Below are 23,836 nucleotides of genomic sequence, written 5' to 3'. Positions count from 1 at the left end.
TTTGTCTCTACTTACCTATCTATCATCTCCATCCATTTATAGTCTATCTGTCTGTCTGTCTCTCATCTATCTACCTACCAACCCACCCACCCACCCATCCATCAATCCCCATCCATTTATAGCCTGTCTGCCTGCCTGTTTCGCCTCATCTCTCTCTCTCTCTCTCTCTCTCTCTCTCTCTCTCTCTCTCTCCCTACCTACCTACCTACCTACCTACCTACCTATCATCTATCTATCTATCTATCTATCTATCTATCTATCTATCTATCTATCTATCTATCTATCTACAGTATCTATCTATGAACTTATATTTTGGATGATCAGATGGACTGATATTTTAATTAATATTACTAGTTTGGCTTTTCCTAAACATATCTCATTTTCCAATCTATTATTTTCATATTTGAAGAAAAATAAGTACATACTCTAGGCTATGTCTCTGTGTCCCTATGTATTTTTGTGTATAAGGGGTCCAATGAACATCCTGCCCAGGGCGTCTCATGGAAGCCTACTTTATTATGCAGAGAAGAAGAGGGAGGTAGAAAATATATATAATGGACACAACACACTAAGCTACAATAACATATTTGACTGATGGAATACTGAAATTATAAACCTTACAACCATCTAAATATCTATGGAATTTCCAGGAGCTTGACACTCAATTAAATGAAGCACTAGCAGATCCATTGAACTGGAGACCATCTACTCTCCAGTCAGACACCTGATCTAAAACACTCACAACAAACATGCCAGGATGAACAATCAACATGAAAATTGCAGTACTCCCAAGCACTGATTGATTGAAACCTCATAGGAAGCCTCCTTCCACCAATCAACCTCCCTCAGTCCAAATTCTGTGCAGACCACAAATGTCACAGACAACCCCCACCTCTTCTGAACCACTAAAGAACCCTCACTGAGACTCAGCATGACATCTCTGCAGAAAACCTGATTAGTACATCGGTATCAATCTCCCATGATCAAAGAAGCTGATTGTTAAGATACTGTAGGTTCAAAATGCGGGTGTTGAACTTCTGTGCACTTTTCATTATTATATCACTGGTTTAGTTACATTGGAAATAAATGACATAGATGCATCAGGCACTAATAAAGTATTTATCCTATTCCGAACTCCATAACTGTGTGTCATTTAAAAGAAATGTTAGTCTTATTCAAAGGGTATACCTTAACTTTCTGCTTCAAACATGGTTCTGCCCAGTGGTGGGATTCAAATAATTTAGCAACACTTCTCACATTATATCAACTTGTCATTTCTAAGATACAAATACTCAGAATTCTTATGCGATATTTTTTCTCAACTGATCATATAGGCCACATCAGTTTGGTTTGTAGGAGAAATGGACATGTACATCAATCTTTTTGTCAACTGTATAAAGCAGTGATGAACATAGTAGGGAAAGGAAATATGCTCAAAGAACATAAGTTTTTAAAAAAATTATGTAAAATCCTCTTATAATAAAAATTACTTTTAAAAAAGTCTGTTGGCTATTTTTAGAGCTATCAACCAATTAAAAGAAATTATTTCATTAATCTTTTTCATTTGAATAATTTGAATAGGTTAGGAGCTAAAAACTTGTGAGTGATTTTGAATCAACTACAATCTCTTAGTCCAATCTATCTACTGCGGCTGCTACTGTGGAAACAAAATTGGTGAAATATTACTAGTCACTCAGGTTGAGCTCCTAGAAAAAGTAGAATATAAATATAATGAATATATAGAATTAAATATATAGATGTATATTAGCAATACAACTTTTTAAGTTATCGAAGATGTTATTAGATAAATATCTTAGAATTAGGAAACAAATTTTCATTTAAACTTTAAACTTTTTTTGTACTTGGCACTAATGTAAACAGAAACAGGTAAAAGCAATGAGGAAAATAAACAAATTTGTTTTTAGCTTGCATTTTAGATGAATAAAATTATTCTCCTTAAACTGAAATAGGCAGTTTCTTGCAGCTGTAAATTACTGGATTTTTCATATATTGATTTTGTCTATTTATGTTTTTATTTGCTGTGTTCTTATAATGAATGATTTTATGTAAGAAGCCACCCAGAATCACTGGTTACAAAATGGGCAGCAAATAAAATAAATATAATAAAATAAAATATATACCTAAAACCGTTTTTAATAGACTGATCAATTCTTCTACATTAAGATTCAAATGATTATCTATTGCCACAGCTGGATACACAGGAAATGCTTCTGTGCTGAATAGATTAACTAAGTCAACAATCCCTTTGCGTCCTGTTGAAGAGTTAGAAGGAAGTTACATTAATTGGTTGATGAATTAATAGCTTCGTGGTGTTCTAGGAATTTTTAAGTGTAATTTTGAACAATGGACCCACTTAGCAATTATCACAGCCTACAGCAAGTAAGGACATGGTGGATCAGTGGCTAAGATGCTGAGCTTGTCTATCAGAAAGGTTGGCAGTTCGGCGGTTCGAATCCCTAGTGCCGTGTAATGGAGTGAGCTCCCATTACTTGTTCTAGCTTCTGCCAACCTAGCAGTTCGAAAGCATATAAAAATGCAAGTAGAAAAATAGGGACCACTTTGGTGGGAAGGTAACAGTGTTCCGTGTGCTTTTGGCATTTAGTCATGCCGGCCACATGACCACGGAGATGTCTTCGGACAGTGCTGGCTCTTTGGCTTTGATGAACATCACCCCCTAGAGTTGGGAACGACTAGCACATATGTGCGAGGGGAACCTTGACTTTTTTATAGCAAGTAAGTGCCCACTTTTCCTATTTGATAGCATAAATATCTGGGACAACAGGTCAGTTAACAGGTATTTATTCCTGAAGGCAGGAGGATGGACTCCCGTGATTTTTATTCCAATAAAATAGCCTCCCCACAATGTATCCAAAGTTTTCTTTTTTTCCATTTATTTATTGCCCATTTAGACTGTATTAGCCATAGTAAAGTCAGATTGGTCTTTTTTATGTGTGCATTTATTAAAAAGAGAGCAACACGAAAGATACAAAATTGATTTTAACAGCCTAGTAGATACACAGCTGGAATGCACTTTTCAAAGTGAGTATTAGACCAAAAGAATTTGAGTGGTTTCAGCCACCATCTGGAACATGCTGAGCTCATTTATACGTGTTTTAAAATTTCAGAATGCATCTGGAAGGAAAGACATCGGTTTAGGGGAAATTTGCTTTATTGCAGCGATGGGGGAATATTTCGCTTCCTCAAAATGGCCTTCCAAATGAGTTAGCATAAAAGTTGATTGTGGGTGCCACGCTGACTGGATGACCAAATGCAGTGACAGGTAAATGTGCTGAGGAAAGGAAAGTTTCAGTCATGTGGAAATAATAAATTCTGCCTCGGTTTGCTGTTGCTTAGCTCATGCAGAGATGCATCAGTTTCACTGTCATTAACATGCAATACGAACATGTGCAAAGAATGTACAATGGAGGGGCAACCATGACTTTCAATTCTAATTTCAAAATTATGCAACAGTTATATAATATTAATCAATGCAATAAATTATTTAAATAAACAAATGAAGAGGAACAAACATATTGTTTACCTGAAGAACAATGGAATATAAATATAATATAATAATTCACCAGTTCTAATGCTGAGGAACTACCATTTACTTTAAAAATAGTACTGGATTAACTGCACCAAGTAATTTATTAAAATATTAACCTCCCCTCGAGACATATGTATCTCAAAGATTTGTAGGTTAGGGCTGTCTCCTTTACTAGTTGTTTACCTGATATTAAATAGTAGCTTTTCCAATATCAATGAATTATAACCCCATCATCTATTGTTCAGCATTTGATACTGCCCATTCTTTGCTTGTCAGAAAGTCACAGAAAGTGATCACATAACTCCAGGACACTGCAACTACTGTGCCTATCATAAATATATGCCAGTTGCCAAGCATCCAATTTTTGATCACATGACCACGGAGATGCTACAATGGTTGTAAGTATGAAAAATGATCATGAGTCAATTTTACCAATGTCATTGTAATTTTGAAGGGTCACCAAATGAATGATTCCAAGTTAATGATTCCTCTATAAACAAGACCTACTGGGGGGAAAAAAACTGGGACAATTTAGTCAGGAGAGAATAAGACCAAAGGGAAACGTGTGAGAATCAAGAAATATACCCTATTGATCTATTAGATTCAATAAGTCCTATGGATGATAGCAGGCCACAGAAAAGAGATATGAACCAAAGTTTTCAGCAAGAATGATTTCAAAATTTACCAGAAATATTTGTAATCCTGCTGAGCCGTTGCTAACTGTAAAATATGTTTTTTGAAAAAAATATGCACTTGTATGGATTTGTTTAAAACAAGAAGAATGCTGTTGGAAATGAGGAATTGAAAGTAATGAACACAGGTATTCATGGAAAGTGACAGTTAGTGAGTTGTGAAACGTGTATGTGGTTAGAAGAACAGTATAAAGGTTAGGGTTCAAGATCAGCTCAGAGCCCTTTGGTTTATAGCAGTCCTTGTAGGACTTGCTATTTGTCATTGGACCCATTGCAATGACTTGTTGATGCAAGTGTATTACTGCTATTATATATTTTATATCTATTCATTTCTAATGTTCCAAATTATTAGAAACAATAAACTTCTGATCTTGAAGTAAGAATTATTGCTTGCGTTGTTGCCTTTGTTTCCTGTTGGAATTTTCCTATGACACATGTTATTATCATCCAGAGACATAAAAAGGATATCAGAAAAAAGGTAGGAATAATTTTCCACTGACACAGAAACTAAGACCAAGAATAATGAATATAAATTGGAGCTTGGTAGATTTTATTTAAGTATAAGGAATATTTTTCTGAGAATAGGATCTGTATAATAGTAGAACAGATAACTTATAGGCATTGTTGATTTTCCATCTCTGGAGGCTTTGAAGATAAGATTGGAGAGCCACATCTAGATGATGGATTTTATTGGCTTTCCTACACATTGCAGAGGACAGGATTAGATAATGCTTGTAGTGTTGTCTAATTTTACAGTTCTATGATTTTAGAGTACTACCATTTTATTTGCAAACCAAGCTAAACAAAAAAAAAAGAGTAACTGAGAAATGTATGAGCAAACTCTTCTATAAATAGCTTGTTTTTTCAGAGAAAATGCTTGCAGAGGTCTCTGCAAGAGAAAAATTCCATAAATGCCGTGGATTATTATGAACAATGGGGCAATTTACTAAACATATCATATCAAGATTATGACTAACATAAATTGCCACGTAAAACTAAATTGAAAACGTATGGAGGGATCAGCTTTTTCCAATAATCTCTACCTGTACAACTAGATTGAGTAGAATAGGAATGGTGAAGATCAGTCAGGCAAAGAATATAGACTGGTGAAAATTAAAAGATGGCCTTTTTCTGAAGTAGACCCTACTGCAGTGATGGTGAACCTTTTTGTAAACAATTAGCAAAATTGTGCATGCACATGTGATAGAGCATGCTCACGTGCCCCACACCCACAATGCAATGTGCCCTGCCCACTTGCGAATGCACAATGGCCCAACCTGAAGTTTGAAAGATCCATTCCAGGGGACTGGGGAAAATTTCCGAACTTCCGGTCGACCCGTTGGGCCTATTTTTTGCCCTCCCCAGGCTCTGGAGGCTTTCCTAAAGCCTGGGGAGGGTGAAAATGGTCTCTCCTGGCCCTCCGGAAGGCCAAAAATCATCATGGCCCTACTGTATGGAACATCCTTCCTTCAGAGATTAGAAGGGCCCCAACACTGTTAGCTTTTCATAAGGATGCAAAAACCTAGCTATCTTCCCACATCTAGGGTGCCGAATGCATTAAGGGCCCCATTTCCTGGCTTTACTGCTATCTGGCTAAATCTCTTGTTCTTGTGTATATTTAATCTGGATATTTATAGAGTTTTTTTATTGCTTTAAAATGTTTTAAGCATTTTAATTGTAACACTAAATATGAACAAATGTGTAAAGTTTTCTAATTTATATGCTTCCTTTGCAGAGGCAACAGAACTTTTTATTCCTTGCCTGAAACACGTGTGGAATAGAATAGAATGGAATAGAATAGAATTCTTTATTGGCCAAGTGTGATTGGACACACAAGGAATTTGTCTTTGGTGCATATGCACTCAGTGTACATAAAAAGACAAGATACATTCATCAAGAATCATAAAGTACAATACATAATCAAGTAAACAATCAGGAAACAATCAATATCAATATAAACCGTAAGGATACAAGCAACAAAGTTACAGTCATGCAGTCATAAGTGGGAGGAGATGGGTGATAGGAACGATGAGAAGTACAAAACTATAAGCAATTTTCACTCTAATTTGCCAGCCCATCAAAGTAAACTTCTACCTTCTATCTATCAAGGGCATTACTCTCCATCTTGCTGTTATAACAACTGTATGATGGTACATGAAAGGTGAAAGTGCTTTAAAAAAAAAAAGAATAGCACTTCATGGTGGATTCCTAGTTTATATCCTTTCCTGGGACTACATGAAGATCTCTATTTGCCAAAGAAGAAACTGGGTTTTCAATACAATAGAATCATTTCATGCCTCAGCAATTGCAGAAAAAAAATGAACTGTACAGCAGGCTCCAGCCTCTCTACTAAGTTTCCTACTTATCCATAATGTGAAAATGAGTGAAACAAATGCTAATATCTGACATTGCTGAGTTGTCGACAGATGTCAGCTCATTAAGTTCCACTTGCTGGTTTCCCCACCACCTTGCTGATATATCACATAAATTGCTTTTCAGCTGGCATTTTGTTGCTACGCTTCAAAGTAGCTTGGGTGTGGGAGCTCTCTTTTTATTCCCTCCTCTAGTCATTTGGCTCACCACAAAAGACAGGACAGGTTCAATAAGATGCAGGATGCAGTTTAGTCAATTGGCTGCATCTGGAAATGCAGATATAGGAGATGCATATTTTGAATTCAGAAGCGAAGCAAGGTGAAAAAGACTATATAATGCTTCAAAAAACAGAGACAGCAAACAGAAGAGAATATTGAACAATAAAAAGCAAAGGTGCTTTGATGAGCCCTACATGATTTTGCTTTCCCCATGATCCTCTTTTCCAACAGGTACAAGAAAGAAAACTAAAAGGTTGGATAACTACAAGGATGGATAGTTTTCCTAAGATAGTCCACCTATGGGCAATATAGGGCTGATCTATAATTTTCCTATTTTCCTTTTATAAAATGATTATAATTGTTACTTGTTCATTTCATGTGTTATGAGCCATTATTTATTTACATATAAATAAACATGATGATCAGTGTGGGATTGATTTTTTTTTACTACTGGTTCTGTGGGCATGGCTTGGTGGGCATGGCATGGCTTGGTGGATGTGGCTTGGTGGGCATGGCAGGGGAAAGATACTGTAAAATCTCAATTCCCTCCCCACCCCAGGGGAAGTTTACTGCAAAATCCCCATTTCCTCCCGATCAGCTGGGATTCAGGAGGCAGAGAATAGATGGGGGAAGGACCAGTCAGAGGTGGTATTTACTGGTTCTCCAAACTACTTAAAATTTCTATTCCCGGTTCTCCAGAATCAAGCATCAAGACATTAAAGTTGCAATTAAGATTTGAATACAGTAGAAATGTGGTTTAAGTTATTACAAAAAAAAACAGACACCCAAATATTCTAATATAGACAATAATGATTGATAATCCTGTAATGTTGTTTATGAACTGAATTGTTACAAAAACAGTATTTACACCAATAAAAAAGCAACAGTTTCATAATGCTTCAGTTATTGGAAGTGTACTCATCTTGCAGGTACTCAATTTGATAAAGCTATGAGGGTCCTAAAATAAGGAAGCTCAGCACTATAGAAATTGCTCGATGTGGCTGCAGCCAAAACTACTAAGACTGCAATTTAATGATCCACATAAAGTAAGAGACTAAAAATGAAAAATCACCTAAACAGAAAAAAATACAAAACAAGAAGAGGAGTGTGAGAGAGAGAGAGATAGGGGGAGAGAGAGAGAAAGAGAGAAAGAGAGAGAGAGAGAGAGAACAAAAATGTAATTGCCTGCCTATCAGCTTCACTATCATAATTACTTTCTAACTCAGACACAGGTTGAATCAGATGAACAAGCAAATCAATTTTTGTAGTTGGCAATCAGTGCATTCTTAGCTCATAAATTAAAATGTCACTGCTAGAGTGAATGCAAAGTGATACCTGTTTGGCAGTTTTCAGGGAACAAACAGATCCCTTTGCTTCCATTCTTATTTTTGGCTTTGCTGGTGGCTGTCTTTATAAGTTGCCTAGCAGAAAGATGATGGTATGTTGCCAAGTATAGAAAGGGAGGGAAGGCAGTCCAGTTAGGGAACTGACCTAGAGATGAATGGATATCCAGATTACATCTATAACAGGTTTACTATGATCATTTGCATTGTCGGCCAGATGTTTAGACATAGCCATGTCACTTGGCACACACGGTGTCACCCTTTTCTCTTCCGGGTTTCTGGCATGCATGATCAGCTGGCCTTCATGTGTGCAGCAGTGCCAGAAACTGGAAGAGCTGGTCTTCCATTTTCCAGCGTGAGAATGCGCACTGGCCAGCTGATTATCACATGTGCATACGTGCCAGTAACCAGAAGACTAACTGGCTGGTGTGCCTGCTTGCCCTCTGGGCAGCTCCTCTGGCCGGACGAGTGTGCATACTTCCTTTTCGACACTCAGTGCTGAAAAGGTTTGCCATCACTGGATTAGACGTACCCAATTCCTGCAACTGTTCTCCTATGTTTTAGCCTTCAGTCCCCTAATCATCTTCTTGCACTACACTTTTTCTAGAGTTTCAAATTATTTTTTGTATTGTGGCAACCAAAACTGAATGTAACATTCTGAGTATGGTTTTAGCAAGACATCACAAAGTGGTTACTAATACTTCACGTGATTTAGATTCTATCCCTCTGTTAATGCTGTTTAGGATTGCATTGGCACACTGCTGACTCCAATTTAAGTGCTGGTCCACTAGGACTCCCAGATCCCTCTCACAATTACTGTTATTAAGCCAGGTACCATTTCTTCTATACCTGTGCATTTGGTTTTTCTTGCCTAAGTGTAAAACCTTACAATTCTCACCACCAAGTATTATTTTGTTGCATAGACCCCAGTGTTTGATTCTGTCAAGATCATTCTGGATCTTGAGCCTATTTTCTAAGTATTAGCTATTCCCTCCTGCTTAGTGTTGCCTGCAAATTTAATGAATTGCTCATCTAAATCATTTAAGAAGATGTTGAAGAGTACAGGGCCTAGTATAGAAACTTAGGGTATCCCACTGCATACTTTCCTGCATGTAGATGTAGTCGAAGGGGCCTTGGTGTATACAATCCTCTTTAGACCCCATAGCAATCAAATACTATGATTCAGGGTACATTGTGCTCAGCCCGGGATTTTTTTTTTATATATCAGCAACTGATTATAGTATTTCAAAAAGTGAAATTATACTTAGAGTGGAGTGTCTGTCTTTTTATCTAATGATTGGGGCTAGTTTGATCTTGTCTAATGCAGCAGCAAAATGAAGGAATGGTTGGCGGACATTATAAAATTGGCTGAGCTTCTGTTTTTATCTTTCACCAGAAGCTAGGTGAGCTTTTCCTAATGCCTCTTGCTTCCTGCTCAATTTGCCTTGGAGTTGCAAATGGTTTCCAGATAAACTGTCCCAGCCATGGGGAGCTAAGGTCTGCTGTGCTGTGGTAATAAAAGCAATTTGAAGTCAGTGCAGTAGGGTCATAAAAAATAGGAGTCTATTCTTTATAATTGGGGGGGGGGAAGCATTATTGAGGCAGCAGCACACTTTCTGGTACAAGGTGCACTGTCTGACTTTGAACAAATAAAAGAGTCTCTAATGACACGGATAAGTTGAACATTTTGGTGAAACCGCTTCCTGGCCGCAGTGAGGACTTCAGCTTCTATTTATCCTCTTTGGTTCTGATCTCTGCTAAGGAAGAACAAAGGCTGCTCAGCTTCTGACATGCAAAGAACAAAGTGGCTGCCCAAATGAAAAAGCAGCTGAGGCAATCTATCCTCTGAACTGCATTGTGCAATGGAGAACATTTAATCTCAATTGAAATGATCGGGGAGGTTGTCTTGCCATCTTGACTGTAGAGAGTGAGTTTGATGTGGTGGTGAAGGTACCAGGCTGGAAACCAAAAGATGGTGAGTTTGAGTCCCACCTCAGCTGTGTGACCTTGGGCAAATCATTCTATTTCAGCGCTGGGAAGCAGACAATGCCACTTCTGCAATCTTGCCAAGAAAACTGAAGGGGCTTATTCAGGTGGTTTCCAGAAGTCAATACTGACTCCTACACACACACACACACACACACACACACACACACACACACACACACACACACACACACACCTTGACATAGGGAATGCTTGTATACCTTTTGTTCAGAAAAAGCATTATTGGGTTTTGTTTTGTTTTGTTTTTGTTATTATTAATGCTACTATTTCTTCTACACAGATGTCGGGAAGTAAGGTTCTACATTTAGGCAAGAAAAATGAAATGCACAGGTACAGTATATGTGGAACTTTGCTCAATAGTAATAACTTTGAGAGGGATCTTGGAGTCCTAGTGGACAACCATTTAAATATGAGCCAACAGTCTGCAGCAGTTGCCAAAAAAGCCAACATAGTTCTAGGCTGCATAAACAGAGGGATAGAATTAAGATCTTGTGAAGTGTTAAAACCACTTTATAATGCCTTGGTAAGAGCACACTTGGAATACTGCATTCAGTTTTGGTCACCACAATGTAGAAAAGATGTGGAGACTCTAGAAAGAGTGCAGAGAAGAGCAACAAAGATGATTAGGGGACTGGAGACTAAAACATATGAAGAACGGTTGCAGGAACTGGGTATGTCTAGTTTAATAGAAAGAAGGACTAGGGGAGACATGAAAGCAGTGTTCCAATATCTCAGGGATTGCCACAAAGAAGGGGGAGTCAAACTATTTTCCAAGGCACCTGAGAGTAGAAAAAAAAAGCAATGGGTGGAAAATAATCAAGAAGAGAAACAACTTTGAACTGAGGAGAAATTTCCTGACAGTTACAACAATTAACAGTGGAACAACTTGCCTCCAGAAGTTGTGAATGCCCCAACACTGGAAGTCTTTAAGAAGATGTTGGATAGCTATTTGTCTGGAATGGTATAGGGTTTCCTGCCTAGGCAGGGGGTTAGACTAGAAGATCTTCAAGGTCCCTTCCAACTCTGCTATTGTATTATTGTATTGTATTCCTACCTTCTCTCCTTCTCTCCTTCTCCCTTCCATGTTCCTCCCCTCCTAACTATCTTCCTTCCCTCCTCTTCTTCTCATCTCCTCTTCTCCCTCCCTTTCTCTCCCTTAGAACTGAGGAGAAATTTCCTGACAGTTAGAATAATTAATCAGTGGAACAACTTGCCTCCAGAAGTTGTGAATGCCCCAACACTGGAAGTTTTTAAGAAAATGTTAGATAACCATTTGTCTGAAGTGCTGTAGGGTTTCCTGCCTAGGCAGGGGGTTGGACTAGAAGATCTTCAAGGTCCTTTCCAATTCTGCTATTGTATTCTAAATCATTTTATCTTATACTGGTTCTGTAGCTAAAGAATATGTTCCTTCCTGCCCAATGGAGCTTATTAGAGTATATCCTTCCTATATAATTAAAAAGTGTCATTTGGTACAGAAGCCAAGCTTTGAAAATGCCACAGGAGATACTGATATTAAAAGTCATATAACAGTCTCAATTCAAGCAAAGCTTGGGCTGTGTAGTGGCAAGTGATTGTTCTTTTCTTACAATGCAGAAAACACAGGATCCTAGAAATTTCACACTGTGGTATTCCCCCTATGGTGTTGTTTTTTTTTTACTCCTCTATGGTTCTATGGCAGCTTGAAGGATGAATGAGTAACAGATGAGAAAATCCATTAGAGAATTACTGCAATAGAAGGTAAAACTAAGCTTGAAATCCTTCCAAAGAAAATGTAAAGAAAAAAATGCAGATATAAAAACTCTTCTTTTCAGCTAGAAGAGAAAAGGGGAGAAGACAAAGAGACTAGCAATAAGGATTTTATATAAAATGATGTTTGGCTGATTTTATTATGCTCCAGAGGAACTCCCAGAACCTCAAGCTCCACTCTGAATAATAGAACTTTGTAATTCCATAGACAAAATTCTTAACCCAGGTTCCCAACCAGCTGCCCTGTTGACATGATTGATTTCATCTCCTGTAATATGCCAACCCTTACGTGGAAGGTTGTCCTAGAATTACAGATGAAATAGAAAATATGCTAGGCAGATCCTGCCTTTGATTACAGTTCTCTTCTTCTTTATTATTTATAATAATACTTAAACAGTAATTATTTATCTCAGTTTTTAAGTTTCTTTCCCTCACAAAATGACTTGATTTCCTTAAAAAAAATTGAATCACTCCAAACAAGAAATTTATTTCTCAATACAATAATCTCATTCTCCTGCCCCTTTTCCTTCTGTCTCACCAATAAATGGGATGAGAGAGAGGGGGGGAGGGAGGGAAGGAGGGAAGGAGGGAGGGAAGGAGGGAGGGGTGGGGGGAGGGAGGAAGGAAAAGAAAGAATGAGAATAAAACTGCAGTAAGAAAATACAAGCTGGCAAAATGTTTGTGTGTTTCATATACATACTGTAAATATGTGTGTGAAAAACCAAAGTGGAATGGTACTGCTAAATATTTTGAGAAATTCTTAAAAAGAAAGAAAATAACTCTTCAATCCACAAATGCAGAGAGAACTTTTACTATATGGCATTTTCATCCTGTCACCAGATTCAATATAAAAAGGGGTATGCTACATATTTTTTCTGTTTTCTAATATGTGTTTAACTTATTTGGAAGTTTTATTGTAGAATTAAAAAAACCTTATTGTTGTATGTACCTAAATTTCATGCGTACAAACACATACAATCTGGTACTTCAGCTTGTTGCATGCACTTAGAAATATAGCAGAGTTTGGCCTGGTTAATACACCAGAGAATACCATGGTTGTAAACTAATCAATGAAGTTGAAAAACCTCCTAGAAGAAAGCAATTGGAAATCACTTCTGTTCTGTTGTTTGGTTGAGTCCATACCCCTTGCCAAGTTCATCTTTACTTTATCACCCCAACATGCTAATAGAGTTTATCACATGTTGGCTTTCTTTCTTTCTTTCTTTCTTTTTTCTTCCTTCCTTCCTTCCTTCCTTTCTCAGTCAATGTTTCTCAGCAGCTTACAACTCAAAAATATATTAGAGTTAAAACTATTAGAAACAAGTTAAAATTAAAAAAAACAGTAAAACCAATAAAAACCCAGAAACATTCAAATTAAATATATGTAGGATACTTGGCCAGTTAGCAATACAGCCAAAAATTGTGTCCCTTGACACATTCAGCATGGGCCCTTTCTATGTTGCACCTATCTGATTGTAAATACATCTGCAAATTCACAGCCATGAATTCCTGCTTGTGATTTGTTCCACATAATGATGAACAAACTCCCAATGCATTTTTATGCTGATTTTCCTATGCTAGTGTGGGCTCAATCCGGAAGGAGGCTGTTGACAATCATTCTAGCCTCTGTATAAAAATGCAAGTCCAATACACTTTGATGCTGAGCCTTTGCAAAGCTGTAGACAGAATATTATTGCTACAACTCTTTTCTTTTTCCTCTAGTGGACTTTAAAATAAAATAAAGCCAGCTTTTCTTTTAGATTTTCTTTTTTGGTTGGAGCTTTGTGTTTCATTTACAGGTTTGTTCACATTCTGCTATTTAAAAAACACACATTGCATTTGTAGCAAATAAAGGAGAACATTTTGCCCACCTCTACCCAGTGTTAGACAATTTGCATAATTACAAAGAAGGTTCATGGAATAGAATCAATCACACGATTCTTCTGTGCAAATGAGTGATTGCTCAATTAACAGGGCAAGTGATGTGTGAAAACCATGCTAGCTGTTCCCACTGGCTGCTCAGCAGACAGCAGATAGACCAAACCATGACTTCATTCATTCTCCGTTCTTTTATTGGTGCTTTCCATTGGTATCTTGGAAGGGGGGGGGAGAGTCCATGTTATGCTACGGTGTATTTTCTGGAGTCTAGAAGTAACTCTTTATTTTTTCAAAATGAACTTTCTCAAAAAGTAATAAATGGTTCCTTAATGAAAATGTCAAAATGATAGAAAAGCTTCTTTCAGAGTAGAACAAGAGTCACTACTTAGTACTTTGGTTAAATGCCAAAGCCAATACCCATCATGCTACCTGATGATATATCTGAAAGGCTGTGGATGTCTTGGCACCAAGGTCATTTCACAGCCATTATTTCAAATTTTTTGAAGTGAAATGCCCAGGAAATTCTATCATATTTTAGGCCACTTTGGATCAAAAGCTAAGCCAAAATATGGATTTTATCAATGCAGATCTATACATAATTTCTTCCACTATGTATTGTTCAATTCCCACCAAGGCTACCAATGTGCTACAATCCATGCAACCAAATCAGATATTCTGTCACCAAGAATGGCTTTCTATTATTCTAATCTTGTTTCAGCAGGCATGCAAGCCACAACCTTGTATCTACGGATAGAAACAGCTACCATATAACTACTACCATATAACTACCATATAACTACTCAACAGCTGTAGAATTTCAGGTTCCATAAATGCATTTGCAGTGCAATCATATGGTTATGTACTCCAAAGGACACATCTCTGGAGAAGTGGTAACAAAAATTTTGAGTAGTTCAGAGAACCAGCAAATACCACCTCTGGCTGGCCCCTGAGTGGGCTGGGAATGTAGATTTTGCAGTATCCTTCCCCTGCAACGCCCACAGAACCGGTAGTAAAAAAATGAATTTCACCACTGGTCTGTAGTAGTAGGAAACTAACCTTGAAGTTGGTGTACTTGTATCCAACTACCAACTCTTCAGACAGACTAAAAAAAGGGAATTGTTTTAGGCTTCCCAAGACTCATTTTTTATCTTTAGCATCTTGTAACAGATTTAGTCCTGATTCAATATTAGTTAAGTATGGTAGTTCTAAAATAAAACATGCTTTGTGAACAATTGTTTCCCCTTTATTTTTATTAACTAGTATAAATGTACAAGTGTGTTCTATTGGTTTTGTAATAATGGTTAATTCCACATAGAAGTATTATTCTAAAGCATGAAGGCAAAGCAAATTTTCCTTCCCACTTGCTCAGCACATTTTAGCTTTAACCAAGTAATTACTTGCATCAAATCATTTATCAGATTAAGCAATTCATTGCCAGAAATTTATCTGGAAGTTCATGTTCTTTCTTTCACTTTAAATAGATGTGCATAATAAACCCATTGTTAAATTACTAATCAATGTGTGATTCAGAAATTAATTATTTGAACTGAAACAAGTACAAAGACATTGCTAGCATTTTCCTTAACTGACATGTAGTCATATATAATATGCTGGGTTTTTTTGTACTTTTCTTGAAATAATCAAAGTTAAATTTTAAAATACAATTTAGTCATCCTTCATTATCTTCAGGCATATTATTTTAAATGATGTTAATAGTTTGATAATAGGAAAAATGTGTTTTAGTACTGATTTAAGTATTTGTTGAAGACAATGAATTTATATATCTGAATACTACTTGCATATATGTAAACAAAAATACTTTGCTCTAGGTCAGTGATGGGTAACCTTTTTGCCATTGTGTGCCAAAAGCAGGGGGAGTGTGGGGAGAGGTCATACACATGTGCCCCACCCATAATTCTATGCTCCCTCCCCCGTGCATGTGTGCATGACCCCCCCAGTGCTCCCCCCGCTTTTGGCACGCGATGGCACGGTGGACCTGTTTTTTGCTCTCCGAAGGCTCCAGACCCTAGTACATGTGTATGTGTAATTCAAGGGAAATGTAATCAACAACATTTGATACCCATGAATCCTGGAAGATTTATTTCCTCTGTTAAGCCCACAAACTTTCTTAAAGTTCCCCAAATCCATAGCAGTTGAAGATTTTTGCTGTGGGGATTAATTTATCCTGTACTTCTCACCTCTACCACAGCTCTAGGTTGATAGATGTTTATATAATGCAGTCACCTAGAGTTATCATAACCTACTCAATTCACATCTGTGTGCATCTACATGATACATTGTATAATAAACCAACTATATGGATAGTGTAGCCTAAAATATTATTGATCTGGTGATCTGATGTGCCATGAAGATTCAATCACCCTTGAAGCTAAATGAAGTTTCATACTGATGGGTAATTTAAGGCAATATCTTCCCTATTTCGATGTCATTTTCAAAGTTAAAGTTGGTAATAGTGGGATAGGGAGAAAGCTTCACTGAAGTTTTCTTTTAATTATCTCCCTGGATCAGATGGACTATTTAAATTTGATTGCATTTCCTTCATCTTATGCAAAGTGGTCCTGATAAGAATTAACCAACTTTTTTTTTTTTACAAATACACAAGTAAACGTGCAGGATGATATGCATCTTATATAGGATTGATCAAGAAAGCATATTGGATTCCTTAGTCCTACAAAACACAACAGCCTACTATTCAAAAAAACATCATTGAAACTGCAGCAACTGCAATGGTTCTAAACACTGAGTCTTGCATATCTTGCCCACTACAGGCTTTAAAGCAATCCTCAGTCCACAACTAGCACTAGGGCCAACAGCTGCTACACCGTTTGGCTTTCTGGAATGGTTCTGACTGCAAATACAGTCAGGATCCACAGTGGGTGTTTGTTTATGTGTACACTGCTCTTTGGATTGTTTGCTTCCAACATTAATGCAGATGCACTTAATTTGAAGTCAATAAATAGCTCTTGGAAGAAGGCTAATTTGTGCGCAGCTGCAGTTAATCAGTGTGCCGAGGAGCACGCACCAGACCCAAACACCCTGCTGAAACAGATGGCTTCGCTGCTGCCACCACTGCTGTTCATGCCAGCTTCCCTGTGAAGGTTAAACTGGAGTGCTGAACCAGGGACATTTTCATTCACACACCGTATCACACACTTGAAGAAGGCAGCTTGGCAGTTTTCTTCGTGTCAGATCTTCCCCAAGCAATTACTCAAGAAATGTTTAAGGCTCAGTAGGGGGAAAACCCAACAACGAAGAAACAACACCAAACCCTGAAACTTGGATTGATTTAAAACGCCAAGGATCACACAGAATCATCTCCAGTTCTAAAGTGAAAGATTGTCTTGATTCAGCTCAGATCCTGACTGACATCCATGGAGTTTTTCTTTCTTTCTTTCTTTCTTTCTTTCTATCTATCTATCTATCTATCTATCTATCTATCTATCTATCTATCTATCTATCTATCTATCTATCTATCTATCTATCTATCTATCTACTATCTATCATCTATCTATCTATCTATCTATCTATCTATCTATCTATCTATCTATCTATCTATCTATCTATCTATCTATCTATCTATCTATCTATCTATCTATCTATCTATCTATTGTGGCCCAGCAGGAGCCCTTGGAGCTGAAAACAGACTCTGACAGCGAGGGCCTTATGAGTTGGCTCTGGAAGAGGTGGAGGACCCTGGACAGGGTTCCGACTCTGAGCAGGGCACAGAGAGGCTGGTTGGCCACCAGGAGGTGCCTGAGGCATGGAGCAGTAGTGAGAGCTGAAGGGAGTGTGCTCATGACATTAGGCCTTGGAGTAGTGATGAGGAGACAAGGGAGGTGGCCCTGGATGCCCGGCAACACTGGGCAGATCGACGGAGAAAACAGCTATGCAATTACAAAAGATAATTGGACCCAGCTGGTAGTAATTAGGCTCCTCTCAAGATTGTATTTAAGGAGGGACTTGGGGAGGAGTCTGATTTGCAGGATTCAACTTGATTCTTAACGTTGGAGAAGCTGTTATCTGTCTCTGTTGAAGTCTGAGTTGCTGCCAAGGTTCTTATCTGTTTGTTATGCTTGGGCTTTCAGCCACCGAGATTTATGTTTCTTGCTAATAAAGTGCTGTAGAATTCCAGTTAAGCTTGTCTCGGCATTCATTACTGGACAGAGGAGGGGGTCAGAACATCTATATCTATATATCTATATCTGTATCTGTATCTGTATCTGTATCTATCTATATCTATCTATATCTATATCTCTCTATCTCTCTATCTCTCTATCCATCTATCCATCCATCCATCCATGTATCTATCTATCTATCTATCTATCTATCTATCTATCTATCTATCTATCTATCTATCTATCGAAGTGCCTTCTGCCTCTGCCTTCTTATTTCCAAAATTAGTCAACAGCTCTGATTTGGTATCTCAACAAAAAATACTGGCAAAGGGGGCTTTCAGGCTGCCACTTTTACTTATTATTTGCCAAAGAGGGCAGAGCTAAGGATGTAATAACTTTTATGAATTACAAGCTATATGTTTCTTGATAGAATATTTTACTTTTCTATCTCCAAGTTGTGTTGGAAAACTGATCTGGAAACCTAGAGTCCCCCTGTCAGTCAGTAGCAGCTCTACTGGTACTGACAAGTACAAGATCCAGTCTTATATTTGAACATCACCAGAATCCACTGGATACTCTAAAAGGTCTTTACATCCCTTTTTTCATTAGCCAGCCATCAGGTTTTACTCAACCCTATCTCCTAATGGTGAGAGCAATCAACCAATGAAATAGCTTGCCTTTAGAAGTTGTGGTTGCTCCATCACTGGAGGCTTTCAAAAAGAGACTGGAGAATCATTCATCTGAAATAGAACATGTTTTCTAGCCTGGTAATGAAACATTTGGAAACCAACCCATAAGCTCGGAAAATGAACCTTCAACCTTATCCTTCACCCAAGTTACAGATATTTGCCACTCTGGAATAGGGCAGGAGTGCTTGAGCGGGGGGTGGGGGGGTTGGACTAGGAGATGACTGACATCCCTTCCGACTGTATTATTCTACGCTATATGTTTCTGACATAGTTACTTTAGATCAGGGGTGTTCAACCTTGGCAACTTTAAGACTTGTGGACTAACTCGCAGAATGAGAAAATTCTGGGAGTTCTGGGAATTGAAGTCCACAAGTCTTAAAATTGCCAAGGTTGGACCTCTCCGCACCTTAAACTTTAGTAGAATGAATGAGCTTGTCGAATCTGATATCATTCGGTTTCTTATTTTCTAGCATTAAGACTTATCCCTTTTCACTTCTGATTCTGAAAATTTTAAAAACAGATTTTCTACAAAATCTGAGCTTTTCTTATCATTTGCCCAGCTCTGAACATACTTTGCTTAAGGTACATTTTTGAAAGCAATTCTTTTAGATATTTCATTTTTATTTATATGACAAATGTATAGGATACCCAACTCAAATCTTACATATTTTGTGTTTACTTTCCCCTTTTTAATATAAACATTTGGCACTCCTTCTTACAATATGTATGCCTATATTTTTTTTTGTTAAAGCTTTGAATCCAGTTATAACATTTTTAAAAAGTGCAGGTAACAGACATATAACTATCTGAGCCTAGGCAGAGGTTTAGGAAGTTGAAAATTAAAATATAAACAATGTTTTTCCCACACCTTTCTTTATTCATCTTTTCTTGCGTTCCTTCGAATAAGAATGTTTTGCTTGTGAATTGGATTTTTCCTGACCATAAACGACTAATCAGATAACCCTTAGATTGTTGATAAAATGTAATAAAATAAACAGTTATGTGCAAAAAACACAGCACTTTAAAAAGATGAGCAATAGTTGAACAGTGGAGGAGTAGGAAATATATATAGTTGAAAAGGTTATTCCAAACATGCTTATTCATTAGTCTTTCCTGCCCCCTTTCCCAGTTGCTATTAGATGACTAATGCCCTTTGAGTGACATTGTTGGAGTGAATGTTGAATGAATCAGGCCAGGGACTGTACAGATGGCACAGTTATTATGATCTGATAATTTCAACTATGGGAATAATGGTCCCTTCTCATAAGTGCCATGTGATATTTTTTTTAGTAACAGTTCTTGTGAAGCAGCCATCAGCCTCACTAGCACTACATTAAAACTACTATGTAATGTTACAGATGTGAAAAGATGGAAATTCCCTTTAGAAATGCATGATTCATTTCAGTAATCATGACTGATACTGAATTCCCTCATCTCTCTCTCTCTCTCTCTCTCCTCTCTTTATCCCCCTCCTCCTTGATTGTTTAGTGAAGACAGGAATGCAAAAGCAAGGGAGGCTAGAAGAGAGGCATTCTCACATGTTTCCCTGAAGGATGCGAACAATGGAGCAGATGCTTGGAATTACAAAACTATATAAGAAGAATATTGCCACTGAATATTAATTCATTTGTGGGTAGCCAGTTACATTGGTAGAACTTTAGGGAAAAATTTGAGTAAGTAAATGTCAAAATTATAGTTCTTCCCTTGATTCTATGGATTTTTATAGTGATAATGATAGATAAAATTAAAGTCTGCTTTAGGAAAACGCAGAGAGAGACTGCCAAAAGACGTATTCTGGAGATTCATATGGGAATGATAGTGACATGGTAAAGAGTGGGACTTAAAAGAATATTAAACATTTAAATGTCCAATAATAAAATGATGAAAATAAAGGCCCTAAGAATATTCAAAAATAGTGAGACAGCAGAAATAGGTAGTGTAGTAATAGAACAACATTAAGAAGTCAACCTATTCTACAAAGCACCTGAAGGCAGGGCACGAAGCAATGGATGGAAACTAATCAAGGAGAGAACAACTTAGAACTAAGGAGAAATTTCTTGACAGAACAATTAATCAGTGGCATGACTTGCCTCTAGAGGTTGTGGGTGCTCCAACACTGGAGCTTTTAAAGAAGAGATTGGACAACCATTTGTCTGAAATAGTATAGGGTTTCCTATCTGAGCAGGGGATTGGAATAGAAGACCTACAAAGTCTCTTCCAACTCTGTTATTTTGTTAAAGAAATGTTAACAAGTGAATAGAAGGGCTGTGGGAACTTCTTTATATTCATGTTTCATTGAGTGGACCTGGTGATGTCATGGTTGAATGTATCCATGTAGTTTTCTTAGCACCAGTTCAGAATAGACTCCTGATTTTTTCCCCCTCAGCTTTTCAGTCTAACCACAACACTCTTACCCAAGTACCAGGTTCATCCCTACTTAGTTTTCAAGGACACACAATTTAAGCCAGATGCTGCTACCTGAAAAATGATGGCGAATGATATTCCCTCCTAATAATTCCATTTTCAGGTCCCACTCTAAGGGCACATTAATAGACTGCTTCCTTAGACAGTCTCTGCCTTTTGTCCAAGTCTCATTAGTTTGATACTGAAAAAGTATTAATGCATATGTAAACTTCTCCTCAATAACAGCAATTTAAATTTGCAAGGATGAATTCACCTGTTTAATCGGAAACAGCCATGACCTGAAACTTAATTACACCCAAAGCTAAACGGAGCATCATATTGGTTAATGGGGGTTATTTTAAGGATTTTAGAATGTTTAATTTGTAATATCCTTATACAAAAATATATTGACATAAAATGTATTAAGAAATTTGTATTTAAATATGGTTGTAGGCTAGTTTGAAAATGCAGAAATAGTATGGGAAAGATCCAGAGATGGGTTGCTGTCCAGCTTGGCTGAACCGATAGTGGAATTCAAGTCTGGGTCACAGAACTCAGGCCTGCCACACCTCCGAACCGGTTCCCTTGCTGCTGCTTGGCCGCCGCCATTTTGGATTTTAGTGACTGCGTGTGTCCAGTTCACTGTAAATTATCCTGCGCATGCGTACAGAACAATTAACATTGAAGAGTGCACACACATGCAGTGCATGTTTGGTGCACATGCGGTTTGCGAACCAGCAGTAATGCTGGCAGCAACCCACCCCTGGAAAGATCTTTGAATAAATACTGCACTATGATGCTGTGAGACACCACAGCAAACTCCCAAGGACACAGTGGAATCATGAACTATCAGCTTGAAGTAGTTCAGAGTTGACTGGCTGGGTAATTCTGGGAGTTGAAGTCCAAGAGTGCCTGGGAAAAATCTAGGAAATTCTGGGCATTGAATTTCTCAAGCCTTAAAGTTGCCAAGGTTGGACACCCCTGGCCTAAGGCACCAAGAAAAAATTATGAACATGTTAATGGCACTATGAACTTAGAAAGTTTATGAACATCTCGATAAATGTATATGACAATAAACTAATTTGAAAAAGGATATTTCACCCTTCTTGAACTCCAGTTTAGGGATGTAAAACAATTTTGATTGTTCCAACTAGGCTGGATGTGAGTTTGGGCATTCCAGTCCAACTAGAAGAGATAACAAGTTTTTAAATTAAGCTTTTGCCTAATAATAATAATAAAAATCTGAAAAATGGGGGGGGGGAGTACAAGCTTGAAACTTACATGTGAACACAACAGCTGTGTTAAAAAAGAAGGCTTATCTTAGAGTCAATTGAATTTTAAAAATTGATATCATAGAATTATATAAAAGCAGGATGATTTGCATTTTTAATAAAGAGTTTGTAGTAACAGTTCCATAAATTAAAGGAAGATGTATCTGCATATTATGCAAGGCTATAGACATACAATTACAAAATTGTATGCATATTTTTTGGGGGGAAGAGGTGTAAAACTGGTGGATTCAAACATTGGCACAATATTCTGTATAAAAACACAGATAAGATGATGTTTGGTTTAGGTTTGGTTTGGTTTATTGGATTTATTGGGTGTGTTATAATAAGTCCCCAAGTTTGTGAAGTGCAATTAAACTATAGTTATTAGTTAATTTAGGTTGTAGGAACAGGATGGGGATCTGCCTGATGCCCAGCAAGATTCCTTCTAGAGCTACTGAATCTTGTCAATTGGGTTGGCATTGGAGCTTCATCAGTTGAGAAAATTCCAGAGAAATCAATTAAAAACAAGTTGATATCAAATCCTATAACTACAAAAAGAAAGAACAGATGGGGATGATCTTTAAACAAAGCCAAGTAGTCCATTATATGCAGGATGAGAAGGACAACTAATTGCAAGAGAAGCTGAACACTGGTTTCCACATACTGGGCTTGTTCTTGAATCACAGCAATTGCTGAAATTCTTTGATAATGGCTCCCATTTTCTTCAATAAGCATTGCTTATCTTTTCATTCCTGTCCATGTTTAGATAGGTAGATACAGAAAATAGCCATAAGATAGTTGTTAGAATGCAGTACTGCAGGCTACTTCTGCTGACTGCCGGATGCCTGAAGTTTGACAGTTCAAGTCTCACCAGCTCAAGGTTGACTCAGCTCCCATCCTTCCAAGGTTGGTACAACGATGACCCAGATTGTTTGGGGGCAACATGCTGACTCTGTAAACTGCTTAGAGAAGGCTGTAAAGCAATATGAAGTGGTATATAAGTCTAAGTTCTATTGCTATAAGATGCCCAAATCATGTATTTGAGTTAGATTAGATAAAATGAGTGATTGATTGATTAAGTGAGTGAGTGAATGAATGAATGAAATAATTTGTCACAATTCATTCGTATGCAAGATCTTAATACACGGGAGTAGGTAGGGAAGAGCTCTTCTGAGACATACTTGAAGATGAAATCTCATTAACAAAATAAGGAAAATCTGAGCAGAGAGCAAATTCTATCATAGCAACACTTAAAAGCCTTGATGTTACAGGCTGAGAGATGTCTGTGTAAATCAATAACATTTGCCAGGGTAGGGAAATACTGTCTTCTGTTATTAGGATGGCTGGAGCACAAGGCTACAGGTCAAGTGTTATCTGGCAGCTGTGAGAGACAGAAAGTCAGGACTCTGGGGTTTTATTTCTGGCTCTACCATTGATTTTATTTGGGAAGGAACAACTTAGCTGTGCTCTGGCTTTCCAGTGAAAAACCACAGGTGGCCACTCAGATTTGCT

The 23,836-nt window shown here is 37.6% G+C and overlaps 1 protein-coding gene across 1 annotated transcript in view; it reads right to left on the bottom strand.

Moving 5' to 3' along the window:
• Positions 1–23,836, bottom strand: part of LOC116506152 (neurexin-3-beta-like) — a 503,635-nt gene that overhangs the window by 55,319 nt on the left and 424,480 nt on the right. The window lies entirely within an intron of this gene.

Source organism: Thamnophis elegans, chromosome 1 (genome assembly GCF_009769535.1).
Source record: "Thamnophis elegans isolate rThaEle1 chromosome 1, rThaEle1.pri, whole genome shotgun sequence".
NCBI lineage: Eukaryota > Metazoa > Chordata > Lepidosauria > Squamata > Colubridae > Thamnophis > Thamnophis elegans.
Note: the sequence above shows the minus strand (reverse complement) of the source record. Positions and strands in the feature narration are given on the sequence as shown.